This window comes from Colossoma macropomum, unplaced genomic scaffold (genome assembly GCF_904425465.1).
Source record: "Colossoma macropomum unplaced genomic scaffold, Colossoma_macropomum, whole genome shotgun sequence".
NCBI classification, from domain to species: Eukaryota; Metazoa; Chordata; class Actinopteri; order Characiformes; family Serrasalmidae; genus Colossoma; species Colossoma macropomum.
The window spans coordinates 45,307,483-45,327,482 of NW_023494787.1; positions in this window are offsets into that span (position 1 = coordinate 45,307,483).

Consider the following 20,000-nt stretch of genomic DNA (forward strand, 5'->3'; position numbering starts at 1 on the left):
CATTTTCGAATTTTACTCCCATAACGGTGTTCCAGTGCACTCTACCACCCCTGGTGGTAGATTGAAATACCAGCAGATGATGAATTTTGTAGGGTGTACAACTTGCTGGACCAAACATTCAGGCATTTTAAAGTGCAGCGCATATGTGTGACAACAACACAGATAAAATTTCATGAACTTTTGAAAATATTTAAGAAAAAAATAAACTCAAGACATGACAAATTTGTACATACGTTAAAAAAATAAGCCATTCATACTGATGAAAACTTTGCCTTAAATCATGATTCATCATAATACATCACTTACAGTGTCCGCAGCAAACAATTTGAAATTTATTTGTACCGTTATTGCCCAATTATGAACTTCCTTTTCCACTGGGCCATAATTGTTTGAACAAATGGTCATTCTAGGATCTACCCCTGAATTTCCTCTGTTCTGTGATCAACCTTCACGCTCTTTTATAATAAACCTGTGGCCATTAGCAAAATGGAGTTAGGCTAAACCATTCAGCTCCGTGAAAAGAAACACTTTCCATATATTAGCCGACAAAACAAAAATATTATCCAGATATGAAAGGAATAAATCCACTGTACAAAAGGGTAATTGGTTGAGCAAGTGCTCACTCTCATTACCAGGCCCCACAATGGGGAACAGGTCACCAATTAGGCCATTCTGAAGGCCTTGAAGGCCATTCTGCGGGGAGCCACAGTGGAAGGAGAGCCGGCCTTGGGTTTCAATAAATTTGCAAGCAATTTACCTTTGCGCCGTGTTGGCAATCTGATGCAATTTGAGCGCAATTTGTCTGCTTTCAGCCTCACTCTCGGCTGCCTCTGCGCGCAGCAAATGGCAGCGAGTTGAAAATATCAGCCAACTGAGAAAGGGACGACATGTGACCGCAACAATTAGCATAAGTGCTGCAAGAAATCTGCACCTCAAAATGTCAGAGAAAAAGACACACAGGATCGCGGAGAGCAGAGAAGAGATGAGGGAAAGATGCGCATGCGAAGGCCGAGAGGCGGATGTGGCATCTGCACTGAAATTACCCGGCGTCCCCTCGGATTGAGCGCATGGCAATTGCTCTGACATTTTCCCAAGTTTGCAGTTGTGACGTCACTCGCGAAGCCAAATAGCTGTGCTGAGAGCGCCACACTGGACCAAAAGACTACAAAGAGTCGGCACATGTCCTACAGCATGTGTACATTTACAGTCATAGTCTAAATATCAACGTAATTTTAAAGTCGTTCGCAGGAAAGTGGAAATTATGTCGCAAACTAGGAGGCGATTATGTATAAATGCGAGGATGAGATGAAGAGAAGGTCAATGGGTTCATCTGAAAAAGTATATATAAAACTATATATTCTGTATATATAGATGTTGTCTGAACAAAACCTTGTATCTCCAAAATAGTGACTTTACAGGAGAAGGAAAAAACATACTTTACTTTTAATGTAAATCAATGGAACCAGAATTTTTGGTCAATTTTTTTTTTAGTCCATTCAACATGAAATTTACATACAATGTAAAGGGCAACAGGCGTTTTAAAATTATGTCAAAAACTGAAAAATGACAAAGATGGAGACACGAGGTTTTCTTCTGACAACGTGGATATCTGTAGGTGATATCTGGCCGCATCATCAAAATGTTTTAAAATTAAGGTTTTTCACTTTGAATGAAAGTTTTTTGAGCATTTCTAGTGCTTCACTGATGAAGATATTTTAACACATCGTAATGGGCAGTCGTCATTTTTAAGGCTCTTTAAAACTCAAAGAGCCTTAAAACTTGTCGTTTGGATGTGGTGCCCAAACTTTTGCACACAAAGAATCAAACAAAGAAGCTGCTAGAATTCTCAGTACAATGGACTGTCTACTCCAAAGTCCAGACCTCTATATCACTGAATGGGTTTGGGATTACTTGGATCACGAGAAACCAACTCCTACAACTGAACTTTAGATGTGTGGACATTTCTAACGAAGATTTCTTTGAGAACTGAAAGCAAGTCTTGTGAAAAAAATGGAACCAGTAATAAAGGCAAAAATGGGACACAGTAAACACTGACAAAATGATATTATATATATTTGTTGAGAGTTTTGCTTCTTTCTTTTCTGACACAGGAAAAAGAATAAGTTGTACTTAATGGTGGTTTTGACTGGAAATGAAATCAATGAAGGGAGGCCTCTGACTTCTGCTTTGTACTGTATACAACACATCCATAAAGCATGCTAAACAAAGACAGCTTTCCTTGCTTTTCCAAAGAGAGGATCTCATCAGACATCTAATTTTTCACCGCCCTCCCTCTGTCAATACTTAATTACGCTCTTCAAGTTTATCAATTTCAAAGACGAATATTATTTACCAGCTACAGGAGAAATGTTTGATTTATTACCTATTTAGTCATTGTAGACTGTAATCATTCATGCATACATGATGCATTTCTTTTCTTCTTTTTTCTTTTCTTCACTTCTTTGGAAGGACTGAAGCTCAGCGTTGGGGTTTCTGTGTCCCAGGAACCCACAGCAGCAGGCATCAGCCAGTGAGAGGGGGAGGGAGGATTATTCTGGACGGACCAGATGTTCTGTAATGGCTCCAGCTCCGAGAGGAAAAAAGAAGCGCAGCACAGACATTTTCCGCCCAATTTCACCATCTGAAAGGCCTGAAATACTTAACGTATTATAAGGGTTCCCACAGCTGTTTTTCCTAGGGTGGGGAGGGGGGGAAAAAGCCCCTCCAACTCGATGTCAGAGTGGGTCTTTTGCACCCACCATCTTTGCTTTTCTCCTCTCTCCGCCTGTCAAAAACTGACATGTTTTATGTAATAGTGTCAGACTGTTTATAATGCGCTAATAGCTCTGGGAAAAGTGGCATGTGCCTGCCAGAGTGCGCTTTCATTTCTCTCTGATCGACTCGCCATTATGATTAACAAACAACAGTTGTTGCAGTGCATGTTATAAATTCTATTTTTATAAACTGTCATGCACTGAAACAGTTCCTCCATTTGAACTGTTACAATCTGAGAGCTTTACATTGCAGAGAAATGTCAACACACGTTAACCTGTGAGCAGTAACAATAAATCAGATGTTATCAATGCATTGATTCAAATTCTACAATTCAGTATTCTTTCAGCACTTCTACACATTTCGTAAAATTACATACATTTATAAAACTATAGTTACATTTTCTAAACACTTTGCAAGGTAAATATTTATTTACCTTTCGTTTTTAAATAGAAAAAAGCAGAGCTTACCATGTTTTAGTTGGCTTGAATTTGCGTGTATTGTGAGGTCAAACAGGAATTGCTTGGTTGAGCATATTAAAGGATAGTTTGGTGAAAAATCAAATATACACGATTGTCCACTTTCACCAGATGTATTTGTCAGCCAAGATATGTTTGATGTCCAACTTTTGCTTCTTTAGTTTAGTGCTGAAGGTACAAGGCTAATGTTGCTAAAAAACACTAGAAGTCAATAGTCACCCAAAATATTTTTTTGTAAATATACGCCCAGACACCTGAAACTTTTTCATAAATGCATGCCCAAAACATCTACCAAATCTTCTGATAATTTTATGTGAACACATGCCCAAAACGTCTACCAAAACTTCTGAAAATTTTCCATAAATGCATACGCAAAATGTCTACCAAATCTTCTGAAAATATTCCATAAATGCATGCACAATATGTCTACCAAATCTTCTGAAAATTTTCAGTAAACGCATGCCCAAAACGTCTACCAAAACTTCTGAAAATTTTCCAGAAACGCATGCCCAAAGTGTCTTCCCAAACCTCTGAAAAATTTCCGTAAATGCATTCCCAAAACGTCTACTAAAACTTCTTAAAATTTTCCGTAAACGCATGCCCAAAACATCTGCCGAAACTTCTGAAAATTTTCCAGAAAAACATGCTGAAAACGTCTACCAAAACTTATAAAACTTTTCCATAAACGCATTCCCAAAGCGTCTTCCCAAACTTCTGAAAATTTTCCGTAAAGGCATGCCCAAAACGTCTACTAAAACTTCTGAAAATTTTCCGTAAAGGCATGCCCAAAAGGTCTACCGAATTCTGACTCCCCTTGCTTGCACACATTACGTAGGCACACGGACGCCGTAGATTCACAACGTCTGTTGTTTCTGTCTATAAATGACTGTTAGTCTGGAGTTTTTGAACTGAAGATAGATGTTCATAAATAAAATAACAGCAATCACGAACATAATCTACAGTATCCATTACATCATATGCATGCTCGCAACGGGGAGTCGGTTAGTCTGAGCTGAAATTCGGCACAGCAGGTATTACACGTTAAAGTTTTATTAATTTTTATAGTTTACAGTAAGTCATACTGTGTCCAGTAACACATTGACAAGTCTGCATAACCTTAATGAGGAGCTGGATGTGATTTGCGAGACGTTTTTGTATTTACAGAAAATATTTGGGTGACTATTGACTTATTGTTAATTAGCAATGTAAGCCTTGAAGCTCCAATTTGGACACCAGATATGTCAGATTAACTGCATCTGGAGGACTGTGCTAGTCATATTGCAGCAAAGCCTGTATATTATGACTAGCTAAGTTAGCTATAAGCAAATTGTTAATTCTTGCAATGAACCCTTATGGACTCAAGACAATCTTTATAGAACCTGCTCTTGTTCTTATACAGTAACGCAGCCAGAAGCAGCAACAGCCACCGAGTTCGCCAACCGGGGGCTCCAACTTCTCCTTTCAGCTCCCGCCTGCCATTTCCTCGCCGTTTTCTTTTCACGCTTTCATGCACACGCTCCACCGGCAAATAGCACATAATAACAGTTTAGACACCTTTCAATTTTAGCATCCTGCTTGAAAAGTTGTGTCCTTCCAGGTGCCATGACAACCGTGTGCAGCGTGTCACTCTATTAGTCCACTTTTTTGTGCTCCGTGGTGACGTTGCCATGGCGACGGCACACCTGCCAGTCAAAAGGTTACACATATTCATCTGGAAATCTAGCAAGATTGCTGAGGCAGGGTGCTTAATTTTATTTATTTTTTGGTTGGTGTGTCGCGGAGTGGCCCAAACAGGTCCATCTCTATTCGATCTATTACACAACTACAAAAACATGATAACAGCACGGGTGATTGCGAGGCTGGGCCAGGCTGGAGAGCGTCCCGGCGTCGCCTTTTTTCATCCAGCCGGTGCACGATGATGATGGCGATGCCTTCAGTGCTCTTTATGGCTCCTCCATCAGGACCAGCCAGTGGAGGAGTGAGCCCAGTTTTCATCCCATCTCACGCCTGACAAGTAATCTCGCTGAGAGTTCCTCCAAAGACAGCACACCCACGGGTGAGCGAGAGAGAGAGAGAGAGGGAGAGAGAGGGAGAGAGGGAGAGAGAGAGAGGGGCAGCAGAGAACAGGCGGTTGATGAAATCTGAGTAGTTATCATGCTAACTATTACCTGTCAACTCTTCCTCGCTCCAATCTGTGGGGGCATCAATTTTGTGGAGTGGAAGTGAAGGGCGCGAGGGTGGCTGCGATGGGTAAACACCCTGCCAAAGGCCTGCCTCAGGCCGGCTCCTTCCTGCTTCTTTATATTTATGAAGGGCGCCTGCGAGTTAGAGAGGCCTGGAGGCTCTCTCTCTCTCTCTCTCTCTCTCTCTCTCACATACACACACACTCATATGTGTCTGGCCACAATGATCCCACAATCACATACACTTATAGTACTGCCCCTCAAATCAAGGAGATGACGGACACCGAAATCCCTCTCTTCACTTTATCTTTCTGTTCCTGTTTTTGAACCGATGCACAAATAAACACAAGCCTGCAGTCCTAATGTGGATGTTGGTGAAGTGGCACAACATCTAAAGTGAGACAGTTAAAAAATCACCTACAGATTTTTCTCCTTGTCTGTTTCCGGCAGCAGTATGTCAAAATTTTGGTGTGTCAAAGTAATAATATTTATTTTCTCAAAATATGGACTTATAATGAGTTGAGAATGAGAATGAGTTGAGACATCATTATGATGACCTATTATCCCAAAATGATTACTTATTTTCTTAAAATTGAATAATTATTTCAACATATTATCTCAAATTCTTCAGAAAATCAATAACTAATCAATAATTATTCTGAGATATTAAATTGACATTTCAAGAAAAGAAGTAATATTTTCAAGATATTAAGTCTATATTTTAAAATAAGTCATTATTTTGAGATAATAATTCAATAATACAAGACGATAGGTCATTATTTCAAGTAATTAAGTCAATATTTAAAGAAAGCGAGTCATTATTTCAAGACACCAAATCAACATTTAAAGAAAATAATTCGTTATTCTGGCTAATAAGTCAATATTTTGACATGAAACAGAGGAGAAAATATGAATATGGGCAATTTTTTCTCCTCTTCCTGATGGGAATTAGCTTGACAGTTTTGGTTTGAGAATTTCCTCCACAGATGTTTAGATATCAATCACAAATGTAATGTTTCTGTATATTATGTGCATAATAAATCACTAAAGGTGTGCCACTTCCAGGGTTCTGTCAACAGAGGTTCTAGGAAGAGTCATTCTGCCTGCTGGTAGTTTTTTCAGGTCTCGATTCACGTCACACATCTTTACATCGTCACATGCATAGACATGAAAAGAAGGTGCAGCTCGATGTTTAGTTCTCAAATGCAAAATCAGCATTATACTGATGAAGATATGACAATTAAAGTAGAAAATCCACTCATCATCCTCAGAAGACACGTCCTTCACCAGGTTTTGACAGTGTTCTCTTTGAATACTCTGTCAGTGCTCCTGCAGTCATCAGATTCATTTGCTTGTGGGGGTCTGAAGAACAACCCATATTACAAAATGTTCTTCCGCACGTTGCATGCAATTACACATTTTCACCAGAGAGGTCTCCAAATTCCCAAAACGTACATAATGCGGCTTTAGCTTAATATAACATAACAAAAAACACTAACAGTGTTACTTTTCACTCTCCTGCAAAATAAACACCATTAGAAATATATGGGCTCTGATATTTTAACATAAACTGAGTGCACTACAATGTCTCATTAGGTTGAATGGAATTTCCAGAATGTTCTGTGAAGATTGTCCAACCTACAAAAAAAGCTACAAAATGCATTTGAGGGCGGAGCACGAAAAGGTCAATTGTGCCTACAAGCAAGAAGATGGGGACGAGGCAATATTACTCATTTCTGAGCACTTCTGACCACTATCCTACAGACTGGCTGTCTGCTTTAGATGGCACAGGCGATTTCCTTGTCTAGTAAGAATGGCTCAGGTTGGTGTTCTTGGAAATTCACTGTGGGGGTTGAGAGATTGCACTTCATTTTTCAAGGCTTTGCACATGAACACAAATGCATGTCCCCTACCACAGTAGAATGAGATATTCATCTAAGGAACAAGCACTGTGAAGTATGCTAATAAAAGTTTATGATGGTCTGGAGTATGCTGACAATGTGAACATACAAGCTGCATCAGCAGCTCCCATGACAAATGCAACAAACATTTCCTCATTCAGCTACAGTACAGGACATGCAAATGTGTTTTACAGTTAAAACAATAACTCAATAATTAAAAAACAATCAGGTTTAACCCAGAACATTTTTCCAATTTTAAAGATCTGTCACTTTCTTTTATAGTCCTCTCAAGTTCTAGGTACTGGCCAGGCAACTGTGTGGTATAAATGCCAAAGTACGAGGTAATTAATTTAGGTTATATGGTGCTAAGTTCCAAGACAGTCTGACTAAATTACATTGAATTGCTAAGCAGGTTCTAGGTATCAACTGAGTAAGTGTATGGTACAGTCTTCAAAGCACTGTGTAACTATTTGGGGTAAAATGGGATTAATCACCAAGACTATCTGCTTTACACTAAAGGCCTAACAGGTTCTAACTATTAGGCAAATAAATGACATAGTAAAGCAGATCAGTTCCTTTCAGAAGACTTGTTTTCAGTTTTTCAAAGAAATCTGTAGGGATATTTTTCCACACCTCCAAAGTTCAGTCTTAGAGGTTGGTTGTTCCATTAGAACCTCCTGGGTATTCCGGTGTTATTTAGTGTTAAGCTTTCTTAGTACTTAACCCTCCACCCTCATCTCACTGTGTCCTCAAAATCAGGGGTGTAAATTTGGTCTAAAAAATGAGGGGGGTCAACTTCTAATGATAGTACATACAAAACTACCACCATATAAATGTTGTACATTTCATGCATGAAACTAAGAACATAGATGCTTTGTAATGTGGATGGATATTAATCACGTATATTTATACAAATAAAATCTGCTTCACTAAGCTTTAACTGGGTTTACTTTTAGCTTGTATGACAATGTGATATGATTGGCGTAGGAGATTTAATGGAAGATTTTATTAGTAATATAAGCTCTGACCTTGATAACTATCCTACTATCCCACAGAAATGATCTACCATCAACCCCCCAACCCCAACCAGTTTGTACCAGCTCCCAAAATAGTTACACGATACTCTGGAGTTGGTACCTCACAAGAACCTGTTTGGCATTTCAGTGTAATTTAGTTAAACTGTCATGGAAATGACCATCAAACTAAACTGGTTAATAGAATTTAAGGGGCTGTACAAGAAATTGTTACCGATCAATCCTCTCCACCACATATCCAACCAAATGGAAGATTCTGCCTTTCTCAATGATGCAATTTCTCCACACACCGAAACAAATAGTTTGAATATTTAATGTAGCACTTTAGTTGGAAAGTCCACTTTAGATGCTGTGTAGGTACATAATTTACTTTTAAAGTTACATTTAACTAAATATCTTCTAAATTGACCATAATTTTCTTTAACTCTAAACCTGGGTCTAATCCTAACCCTAACCTTAACCTCAACTCAAAACCTAAACCCAACTCTCACCCTGGTCCTAGCCCTAACCCTGGTCCAAAACCTAACCCTAAACCCACCACTGTTCAGAATCAACAGATAGTTTTGAACAATTTGAACATCTGTAGATAATCTGCAGGGGACTGTAGTGGACTATCCAAATAAAGTGAGACCCAATATTTTAACAATACTTTGAAATATAGTCACCAATGCCACCTTAATATTTCATAAAGCCTCATATTAATGACTAATGCATTACTAATGCAATGGCGAATCGAAACTTGGTAACAGTTTCTTATGATTCACCTCTGCATATGATGCAAGCAAAAAAAGTGCTATCAGAGCCTCCAATCTGAGGAGCCTGCTCTGCAGTTTGTCACTCATCTCAAGTTGTTTACTTTAATTACCCAATGACAGACACTGTCTGTCATAACAATGAGACTCGTGATCAGTATAACCCTGTTTATTTCCTTGTGCGAAAATGCAGCCGCTTAACTCCCAACGGCACCCGTGTGGAGCTTGTGTGGCCGGAGGACTGCGTGAACGCCCAGCGCCCAAAATAAACCCTCGCCACGATGAGTGACAGGGGTGATAGCACCCTGCCATGCCCAGCTTTGATGCCTCCAATGCTCTCAGCCAGCTGTAAGACTTCTCCAGAGCTCTATTCGGAACACTTGGCCAACGAAGCAAGGCTTCTCATTTATTGGTCACTAGAGCAGCCCCAGTTGTGGCCTCAAGGCTTGTTTGACTCTTTGCGAAGGGGGATATGAACCTGGAAGTGTCCCACTGAGTGAGGTCAAAGGGGACAATGTCCCTCGCTTCCACTCTGCATCTCTAATGGAGGGGACAATAGAGCACGGTAGGCCCGAATAAAGGCCCAATGGAAATGGATGTGGATATCCTCAGTTATTGAGGCTCACAGAGGCAGTAGCTAACTACAAAGAGGCTGTAATGAGGCAGATTCCACAGGTCAGACTGAAGGCATGAGCCATGACTCACTCTGAAGTCTATGCAAAGGGACCATAGACAAAGTTTTCAATAGGTTACTCTTCAGTTATGCGCAAGCAGAACATTTTACAATGAAAAGATATAAGGCTGCTTTAAATTTGCATGATTCTAAGGGGTACATCAACTCCACTGTGCAACTATTTTGGGTAAAGTGGGGGTAAGAAACAGGCCTAATTGCATTGCTCTAAATGCCTGACAGGTTCTAACTATTGGGCAAATAAATGCCACAGTAAAAACAGATCTATTCCTTTCAGAAGATTGTTTTCAGTTTTTCAAAGAAATCTGCAGGGATATTTTCTCATACCTCCAAAGTTCAGTCTTAGAAGTTGGTTGCTATCAAACTAAAATGTTTGTGATTTTTTTTTTCCACCATTTAAAAACACCCTTTACATTATGTGAACATTTCATGATGAATTGACCAAAAGAAAAGATCCAAACCAAAACTACTTGGAATGAAACCTTGTCATGTTAATGCACATTGAAGTAAAGAACATTGTTCCTTCTCCTACACTCTCAGAAAAAAAGGTATTAAACTGCCACTGGGGCAGTACCCCTCTTGTCATTGGGGTGGGACCCTCAAAGGGTACATCTCAGTGCCTTTAGTCAGGGAACATAATTGTTCCATAATCCATTAAAATTATATTTTCTAAGCTGTACTGACTCCACACACCCCGTCTCGTCTCCAGACATTTTATTTTATTGTTCTGTTTTAAAACATTCGATTATGAAAAGGTACAAATATGAACTTTTCACCTGGGAAAAACGTATTTAAGGTGCACAATTGGACTTTAAAACCACTGCTATACCTTTAAGGGCACATTTACATTGTTTGTACCTTGAAGAACGAAAGATTTACCTGCACAGATCCTTCATTTCCAACAGTGTACAGTACTGTGCAAAAGTCAGAGGCCACCTTTCATTTAGTAATTCAGGTAAAAATGGCAATTAAGTACAAGTTATTCATTTTTCTTGAGATATTTCTCTAAAGATTAGATAAGATGATCAACTTTCATAATGAAGTCAAAGAAAAACAGGACTTTCCAAAACTGGAGATCAAAAAATGATTAAAAGCTGCAGATAAACTGGGACTTTTAACAGCCATGCAAGACCCGGTAGACACCAAAACTGTCCGGTAAACAGCATTTAAAAGAGAGAGAGGAGAAAATCAAGCTGCTTCAGATCTGAAAACATCCACATCCATCCTTCCACTGTGAGAAGACAACTCAGCGCTATGAGTCTGAAAGGATGTGTAGCTGTCAAGAAGAACCTCACTAAGAAAAGGAGACAGACACATCAAACAAAGAAGCTGCTGGTGTTTCTCAGAGCAATGGACTGAGCACCCCAGAGTCCAGACCTCAACATCACTGAATACGTTTGGGTTCACTTGGATCATGACCAGCAGAAACTGCAACCTATGTAACTATCTGCTTAATATATGTTTTTCCTGGTGCTGAAAAATGAATAACATGTACTTAAAGGTTGTTTTGTCTGGCAATGAAATAAATGAAGGATGTAATTTTGCACAGTTCACTATATCAACATAATTATTGCAAGAAAAGACAAAAACCTGTTAAAGTACTTTCAGTGTACAAACTGAGGCTTCCAATGTTGCATCTCCCTAAAAGTTGTGGTGTCTATGTTTAAAAGAATAAACATAAAAACCTCTGTTTCTCTGACGTAAATAAAAAGAGAGACGCTTCAAAATCTCAGTTCTAGGAAATATGCAGACTGAGATAATAAGGCTGTAAAACCTAAAGATAAAAGCATAAACGCCCATAAATGCACAATATAGTCGTGAGCTGTCGTCGAGTATTCACCTGAGAAGTCTGCCTTACTTACTCACACACTTAGAGCGGATTACACACAAAAGAGACTAATTCCAGGGTATCAGATGGTGCATTCTTGTTTTGGTGGGAATTGCTCCTATTCATGCACATAATCCTGCATTTCCCTTCACCGCAGCCAACTGGACCACTGCCTCGACCCGGTCTAAGACAAAAGCCCTTCACAAAGAGGTGCCGCCTGACTCGCAGGACGCCTCTTCAAAAAAGCACGCCGCTCACTCAGAACAGACAGGAGCGGAAACTGATCCCAGAACAGCACTCCTGCTCTCTGCTTTATGAATGAACTGAAGTGGCCTGTACTTTAGAACACTGTCGTGAGAACCCTTGAGAACCCATTTTAGTGAACGTTTTCTGCTTCTAACACACTTAACCCAATTCATCAGCTAATTAGGAAGAATATTGTACTTTACAGAACCTTTAACCTTTAAGTTATCATTGTCTTTTTGCTATAAGCTCAAAAAAGAGCGTGGTTTAGAGTGTTTTCTGAGAGATGACATGGAAGAATCACCTGGTTTCCTAAAGAACCATGTTTGAAAAAGATATTTATGAACGTTTTACTGGTTTAAAGAAACTTCACATAATGTTAAGGTTCCATGCTCTTAAAAAAGGTTTATTTATTCATTCATTCATCCTCTTAAACTGCTTGAACCAGCTAAGGTCACGGTAGAAATAAGGAAAAGCTATCCCGAGCCCCTCCAGGCCAACTTGGAGAAGGTGCACTCTTAAAAAAGGTGGTCCGTAGATGAACACTTCTGGTTCCCTAAAAAACATGTCTGAAAAAGAGATGTGTTGGTGTGAAGAATCTTTCAAAGTTAAGAGTTTTTTGAGGTTCAAAACTGATTTAAGGGTTTTTCTTAAGAAGCTTTACATTATGTGAAGGTTCTTAAAGCCATTTAGGTTCTTTAAACCATTCTTGAAACTAAAGCTTTCTTTAAACTGACACATTTCGCCAAACTTTGTTACTTAGTTTTTTCAGTCATAATTTAATAAATTCATAAAGTTATGCCAAGGCACATAAGGCCATGGATTATCTAGGGTTAAGAAAACACCTTTCACTCTGGAGGCTCCTCAGTGGTTCTTGGCTGCAAATAAAGCTTCTAGGAAGAAAAATTGGCAGAACTTTTGTATTTTGTAGACATACTTACTGCTTTAAAACGGTTCCTAACAGTTTCACATCGCATTTACAAAAATTATACTTTTAAGTATTATGTTATTAAAAGTTTCTTTAGGGAACCAAAAGAGGTTCTTCTATATCATCACACCAAAAGGATCATTTTCGATATCCTTATTTTTGAGAATGTGGACTGAGCAAAAGAGTTTAAAAGCTCAGCTGAACCCCAGATAAAGTGACTCTAACTGAAAGCTTCTTTTGAGGTTTTCTAAAGTTGTAACATACAGACTATGGACCAGGTTCATATAATAAGATTAAGTCTAAGTCAAGACTAGAAAGAACGTTTAATGGTGAATCACTAAAAAATGAAAGACTTTTAAAAATTTAAATTTGAGTTTTTAATTTAAAAAAAACGGTTACATCCCAGATTAGGCCTCAGTCCACAAAACTGACCCTAAGTGAAATAACTATATTATAACTATAGCTATAACTATAATTACAACTATAACTAGACTGCCAATTCTTTAGGGAACCTGAAGTGGTTCTTCCACAGCATCACTACAAATTCTTTTTATAATATTAAGGTTTAAGAAACTGAACTGAGCTAAAGAGTTTAGACCCCAATTAAACCCCAGAAACCCCCCAAAAAAGTGACTCTCTGAAATAGGAAACCTCTTTCAGTGCATAAAATTAAAATTTATGTGTAATAACGTAATGTCTAAGTCAAGACTAACAGGAACTTCCAATTGCGAATAACTAAAAACTTAAAAAAAAAAATTCATTCAGTTTGAATGTTTAAATGTTAAAATCTATTTTTTAATGAAATTAAATACTTTAGGGAAGCAAAAGTGGTTCTTCTTTGGCATCACTCAAAAGAACCCTTTCTGGCACCTTCATATTTAAGACTGTTGACTGAGCTAAAGAGCTGGACGGGAGCCTAAAGTGGACAGACATGAGCAGGTCATAACGCAGCGGTCTGAGGGGAAACAGCTCAGACAATCTGTTTGTCTTCTACTGTATCTGGTCTTTAATCAGGCAGCCTCTAACCTCTTCAGGCTCTTTCCACAAACTAATTGGCCCCCTCCCATCTGCTGGAAGCTCCAGACAGATAATACTGTTTTATTGCAGCTGAGGTCGCCAGGGAGCAGCGCTCAAAGAACTGGAGGGACTGCACATCCAGGGTAAAGACGGAGAAAGAGAGCGGCTGATGTCCAACAGCTCCCTGTGGAGCCACTACGCCACTGTCCAGTCTACTGTCCTAACCAGACGCCGCGTCCCAGAGGAGCGCTAAGGGCGATGTGTGTTAATCTCGGCCACTGTACAGGCATGCTGGAGTGCTTCAGACTAATTTGAAGCCTGACATGAGTGATTGACGTTGCTAAACCTTAAGCCAACGGGGCTTCTTTGAAGGTGTTTAGCTTTCCTTTGGATTTGAAGGACTCTACAAGTGCCCAGCTTGTAGTCTAAGTGAGTCCAAACCTTTTAGTGTTTGTTCCAGGCAACAGGTTCAAAGGGATTACGACCAGCTTTGCTGAAACCCAACCACGAGCAGTTTCTAAAAGTGGCCACTCCAGAGCACGCGGCGATAATTTATATTAGTCACTACTTCTTTAGGCGAGGCCCGCGCCCGTGGGCGAAAAAAATTGAGCGCTAAACAATTACTCACGGACTGGCCACAATTGATGTTAAAATTGTCAGGCTCGTAGAGCGAGATGATGAATGATTACAGTGGTGACAAAAGTGACAAAACCGCAGTGAACTATTGCAGGTTTCAATCAATCCATCCATCCAGGCAGAAGTAAATAAAACAAAGTCTCGAAGGCTGGAGGTGGGGAGTGGGAGTTACACGGGCATCGATCCAGATCTTCTACATATGAGCGGGAGAGCCTCGCACCCAAATCAATAAAACTCATCCTCTCAGTCACATCCAATTAAGAGCGTGTGGAGTAAAGCAATGCTTCCGCTATAAATCAGACTGAAAGCAAAAAAAACACACACGCACACTTTATTGAAAACCGACAGGAACAGGACAAAAGTTTATTGCGATGCAAATAAGTCTTGAGGAGCACGCCCTTGGATCAGCCCACTGTAAGGCGCAATGAAGCCCGGATCGGTTTCTGAAGCCGTGTAGGCTAAATGCTAGCTGTGAATAGAGCCGCGGCTGCCAAGAGAGGGGTTAAGGAATCAATGGGGCCAGGCCAACTGTGCCAATTAAACAAACCATGAGACGGTGGGTGATGCTTCTCTAAGACTGCTCAGCTCCACTGCTGCTAAAATGTAATGTAGTATGTACACGTAGTATCTTCAAGAAAACATTAGCATATCAATACTAAGTTTTGATGCTTTAAGGCTAATCATCAAGACATGGAGAAAGGGTCTTCAAATCCTGCTATGGCAGTCTGTCATTGATGGTGGTTTAAGACGACGAACAGATATCTAACGTATGGACACTTTGAGGCTGGAAGTTAAATGGAATAATTTGGTGAAAAACTAAACCCTTACTTGAAATGTCAATCAGCCACGACATTTTTTGTGTCTGAAGTTTGCTTCTTTATTTTGTACTAGAGCTACAAGGCTTAATGCTCCTGCTAGAAAAACCAGCACAGACCAGCATATCTGGTTACCCGCAAAACCAGCATATGTTGCGTTTTGGATGCTAGCATGCTGGCAATGAAAGCTGTTAGTTTGATCACCACCAAAACCAGCACATGTTGTGTTTTGGGTGTCGGTGTGCTGGTCAACTAGCAAGACCATGCTGGGTGACTGGCTAAACCGGCACCAGGCCAGCACTATACTAACATAAACCAGTATAAACCATCTTATACAAGCATGGATTTTTTTTTCTGTAGGACTAGCTAACGGATAACATGAGCTTATAGCTACAAGGTTAGCATCGTGCTAACTACATGCCTAAACCTCCCTAAATCATCACACACTCACCTCAAACCATGTCAAGTTGTCTCAAATCTCAAATGGACTTATGTACATGGGTTTTAACTCACTATTATTTATAAAAAAGACAAAAGTGCAGAAAAAACTCAAGGTGGATGTAAACAAACTGGAAAAAAAGACTCCATAAGTAGTAATTTTGTAATCATTTTTTTAGTTTTTAAGAATATGGTGATATACAGGTAAAAATACAGAAAAGAACCATTCCATTGAGTTTGAAGCTCCAGATATTTATAAGATGTGCCTGGAGGATCTGTAAAAGCAAAATCTGATACTTTAACAGAGAAGTGGATGCGCATTTCCAAAGTCAATTATAAAATGTGAATATATAAAATTCACTGACCCCCCAAAAAAGATAGCCAGGCAGGAGCCCACCAAATGTTTGAACTGGTTTTATTCAGCTCAAATCAATGCTTCTCATGAAACACTGGTTCATTCAAAGTGTTTATATGACTTGAATAAAAGCCCACAGACTCAAATTAAGTCTAAGCCTGAACTAAAAAGAAGTTCCTAAGGTGGTCCTTCGGGCTGCAGTTTAGGCCAGGACTGGGCTTTATCCATGTGCAGGAAATAAAAATGTGAAATACTGTATACCACATATGTGTTAGGGCAACTAAATTCTATGACAATTAACAACATTAATGTTAAAATACAACTTGACGTGCTCCAGTATTAAGACTGCAGTACTGGACCACAAGTGACTGGGTAAGATGTAGCTGTTACTTCTAGCAAAGTCTGACATATTGAGTCTAAAAAAAAGGAAAGAAAACAGATCTTTTTTCTCTCAGTCTGTACGGAAAGTAATCTATCTGCTCTAATCCGCCCTCCTGTAAGTTTGTGTTTTTCATAATGCCATTTTTCCCCCCACTTCATATTGACTTTTAAATGGATCTCAGAAGCATCCATTATTCATACAGAGACCTGGGCAGCGACAGACTCGACTCTTCCGGTGACAAATAGTTCCATCAAGCGTTCTCAGAGAAGAGAACGTGCTCTTTCATTTGAGAAGCCAAGTTTTTTTTGGCTTCTTGCTTCGATCATTCATTTAGGATGAAATGGAGGGACAAATATGTAAATATTACCCAGGCCAATGCTGAACATGCCTGGCACTGTGTGGTTCTTTCAGTTGCCAAAGAACAGGGCAAAAAATATGGAAACAAATCACAGAGGCATTGTAAAGTCCATCGTTAGGGTGACAAAGCTGTAGATGTGGCATGAATTAAAGCCAATTGGCTCAGCAAATTTCAATCAGCGAAACCAGAGGCTGTTGTTGTAAGTGACACACTCCTACACACACACTAAGACGCTCATACACACGGCGCTCCCACCAGCTGTGCCCGTCATTAATACTGCTCAGTCAGAGCTTGATGAAAAAAGCCATGTGTGTAATTGCAGTTAAATGTAATAATGCTGGATGCTGATGCCATGTTTGTATGTAGTCATCTGTCATCTACCCATTAATCTGCTTCCTGTGATGCAGGACTGACATGATTTCACACACACACGCGCGCGCACACACGCACACACATACACACACATTCAGAAACACACAACACAGAAACACAGTCAGAAAAATACATACATTCAAACAAACACATACATATATTCAGATACTCACACACACTTAGAAACAAATACACAGAAACACACACACACACACACACACACACACACACACACAAACAAACACATACATATATTCAGATACTCACACACACTTAGAAGCACACACAGAGAAACATACTCAGAAAAATACATACACACATTCAGAAACAAACACAGAAACTTGGAAACAGACACAGAAGCACACTCAGGAAAGTACATACACACACAGAAACACGCCCCGAAACACACACACACACACACACACACACACACACACACACACACAAACACTTTTGTGGGAAAACTTTTACAGTACTGGCAGATTATACTGTGTCAAACACCTGATTATATGGCTGCTGTAATATCACTGTAACAACAACGTAATAATACATTAACACACACACAGCATCATCAGCTTGCCAACAGATATATGGCAAAAGTTTAATTCTGTTTTTCAGTTTTCCATTCTTTAATTATTAAAAGAGATGCTGAGCTGCTTAATATGATGCTGAGCTGCATTAATATCTGTGAACTGGACTGGGATGCACCAGGTTGGCATATGTTTATACTTTTTTTGGATGTTTGGATGTAAAGTCTTTACTAAGTTACTCAAGTCAGTTTCAAACTATCCTTTTACTAAATTTGGTTGCACCAAAAATTCGCAAGTCATGTCTTAACTAGCAGCAATTAACCAATGTGTACGTCGCTTTAACATGATGGTATCATGTTCAGAACCAATCAGTAAACCCGCTGCCATGGAAACACAGTGGCAGTTCGCATAGTCCAGCATAGAAGAGAACGATGTGTACAAGTTAAACTGAATAAGCTAATTATCTACAGTCACTGTCTGTTTGTTCTTTAATATTTTGCTGAGAAAACCAAATATGCAGTTTTTTAAATGACAGTTTCTGGATAACCGACACAACAGCAGTTTAGCCATTTGGGCAGCTGAGTCTCACTGAGCTGGAGCTGTGGGTGTTCAGCTTCATGCTCAGAGTTAAAACCAGGGCGATGATCAGAGCTATAAGTAAAACCACAATGTATAGTGTTTCGAATTTTTTGCTTACTTAACCAAACAGTCAAGTTTTTGGTCTTTTTTGTGCTTTCTACATGGTTTCTAATGGTTTCCCCAAAACGTATACCTGCTCAGAACGGTGTAAATATTTATTAACTACTAAGCTCAATGTTAAAACTAGTTTTTGTGGTACAACCCATTCTGATTTAGTAATAAACCTGAACTCAATAAACACTTACCTTACAACTAGACTACGTTTGAACCTACACACAACCAGCCACAGGGCAACAAGTATACTTTACCAGTGTTTATACAATAAAAGAATTTAAAGTAGAAACTTTGTAAGTTTCCTTTTACTTTGTAAGTATTTACCACTGCTACAATAATGCTAATTTAAGCTAGCCATGGGATTTAGTCTCTATGGGATTTGCAGTATCATGTTAGTGCCATGCTAACAGTGTTGAACATCCCACATTTAGTTCAATACTGAACAGTTCTGACTTAAACACTGACTTATAGAGTTTGGGAGACACGCATGAAAGACTTTTTACTTTGTATATTCCATTTTTTCAGTGAAGCCTTTAGTTAGTACTACAACTTTTCAGGAGCCTGATACCTTTTCAAAGGAAAAGCTGTTAACACTGTTAAATGTTCAAAATGTACCATTCACTCTAAAGTCCATACAGTCTATTTATGGAAATTAACCTTCCAAAAAGTTGTGATGTCACGAAAACCAAGATCTTTAAATGTGTCCATCCATTTAGCCTACAGCAGCTTAGGGTTAGGGTTAGGGTAAGCCTTAGTATGTAATAAACCTGGATTGTTAAGGGGTTAAAGTCTTTCCAGAGAATGTATCTGTTTGGTTCAATGAGCCACGAGTGAGAAATAATTCATAAAAAGTTCCAACATGCTTTTATTATCGCTGACGATAGCAGTGATTTCTAAGGGTTAATGGAGCCCATTCACTTCTTAACTATTTCATTTGTCTAATATGTACTGATTTGATTGCACTGAGAGTGACTCAGTAAAGACTTTGACTTGTATAGACTAGTTAGGAAAGGGCTTCAGCAATGGTGAAACAGTTCATACAGTATGGTATAAATACCAGAGACCACCTTTTATTTGTTTATTGTCCACTGAGTACAAGTTCCAAAACTGGAGTTAAAAAAATAATAAAAAGATGGAACTCCTAGAACCTGCAATCAAGCTCCACTCTTGCTTCAGGCCTGAAAAATCCACAGGTGTTTCTGTCCATCCTTCCACTGTGAGAAGACAACTCAGCGCTGTGGGTCTGAAAGGATGTGTACACTGTAAACTTACATTACTTCATTTAAAAAAAAAACATGCAAACATAAAAATAAGTAAGGTTATTGTACTTCAAGCTTAAACAACTTTATATTTGGATTATAGTTACCTTCTAATTTTCAGAGATCCAGATTCTTTCAGCAAGTAAGATTAACTTAAACAAACCAATCATTTCACACAGTTTTATCTGAGCTGGATGTGCTCTACTTTTTTTTGAGTTCTATTTAATCTCAATTTAATAAAGTTAACTTGAGTCAGTCCGGTTAAGTCAAACTATTATATAATTGTGCTTTGTTGTAAATATTTATATGTGCCACATATTGATATCACATGTGA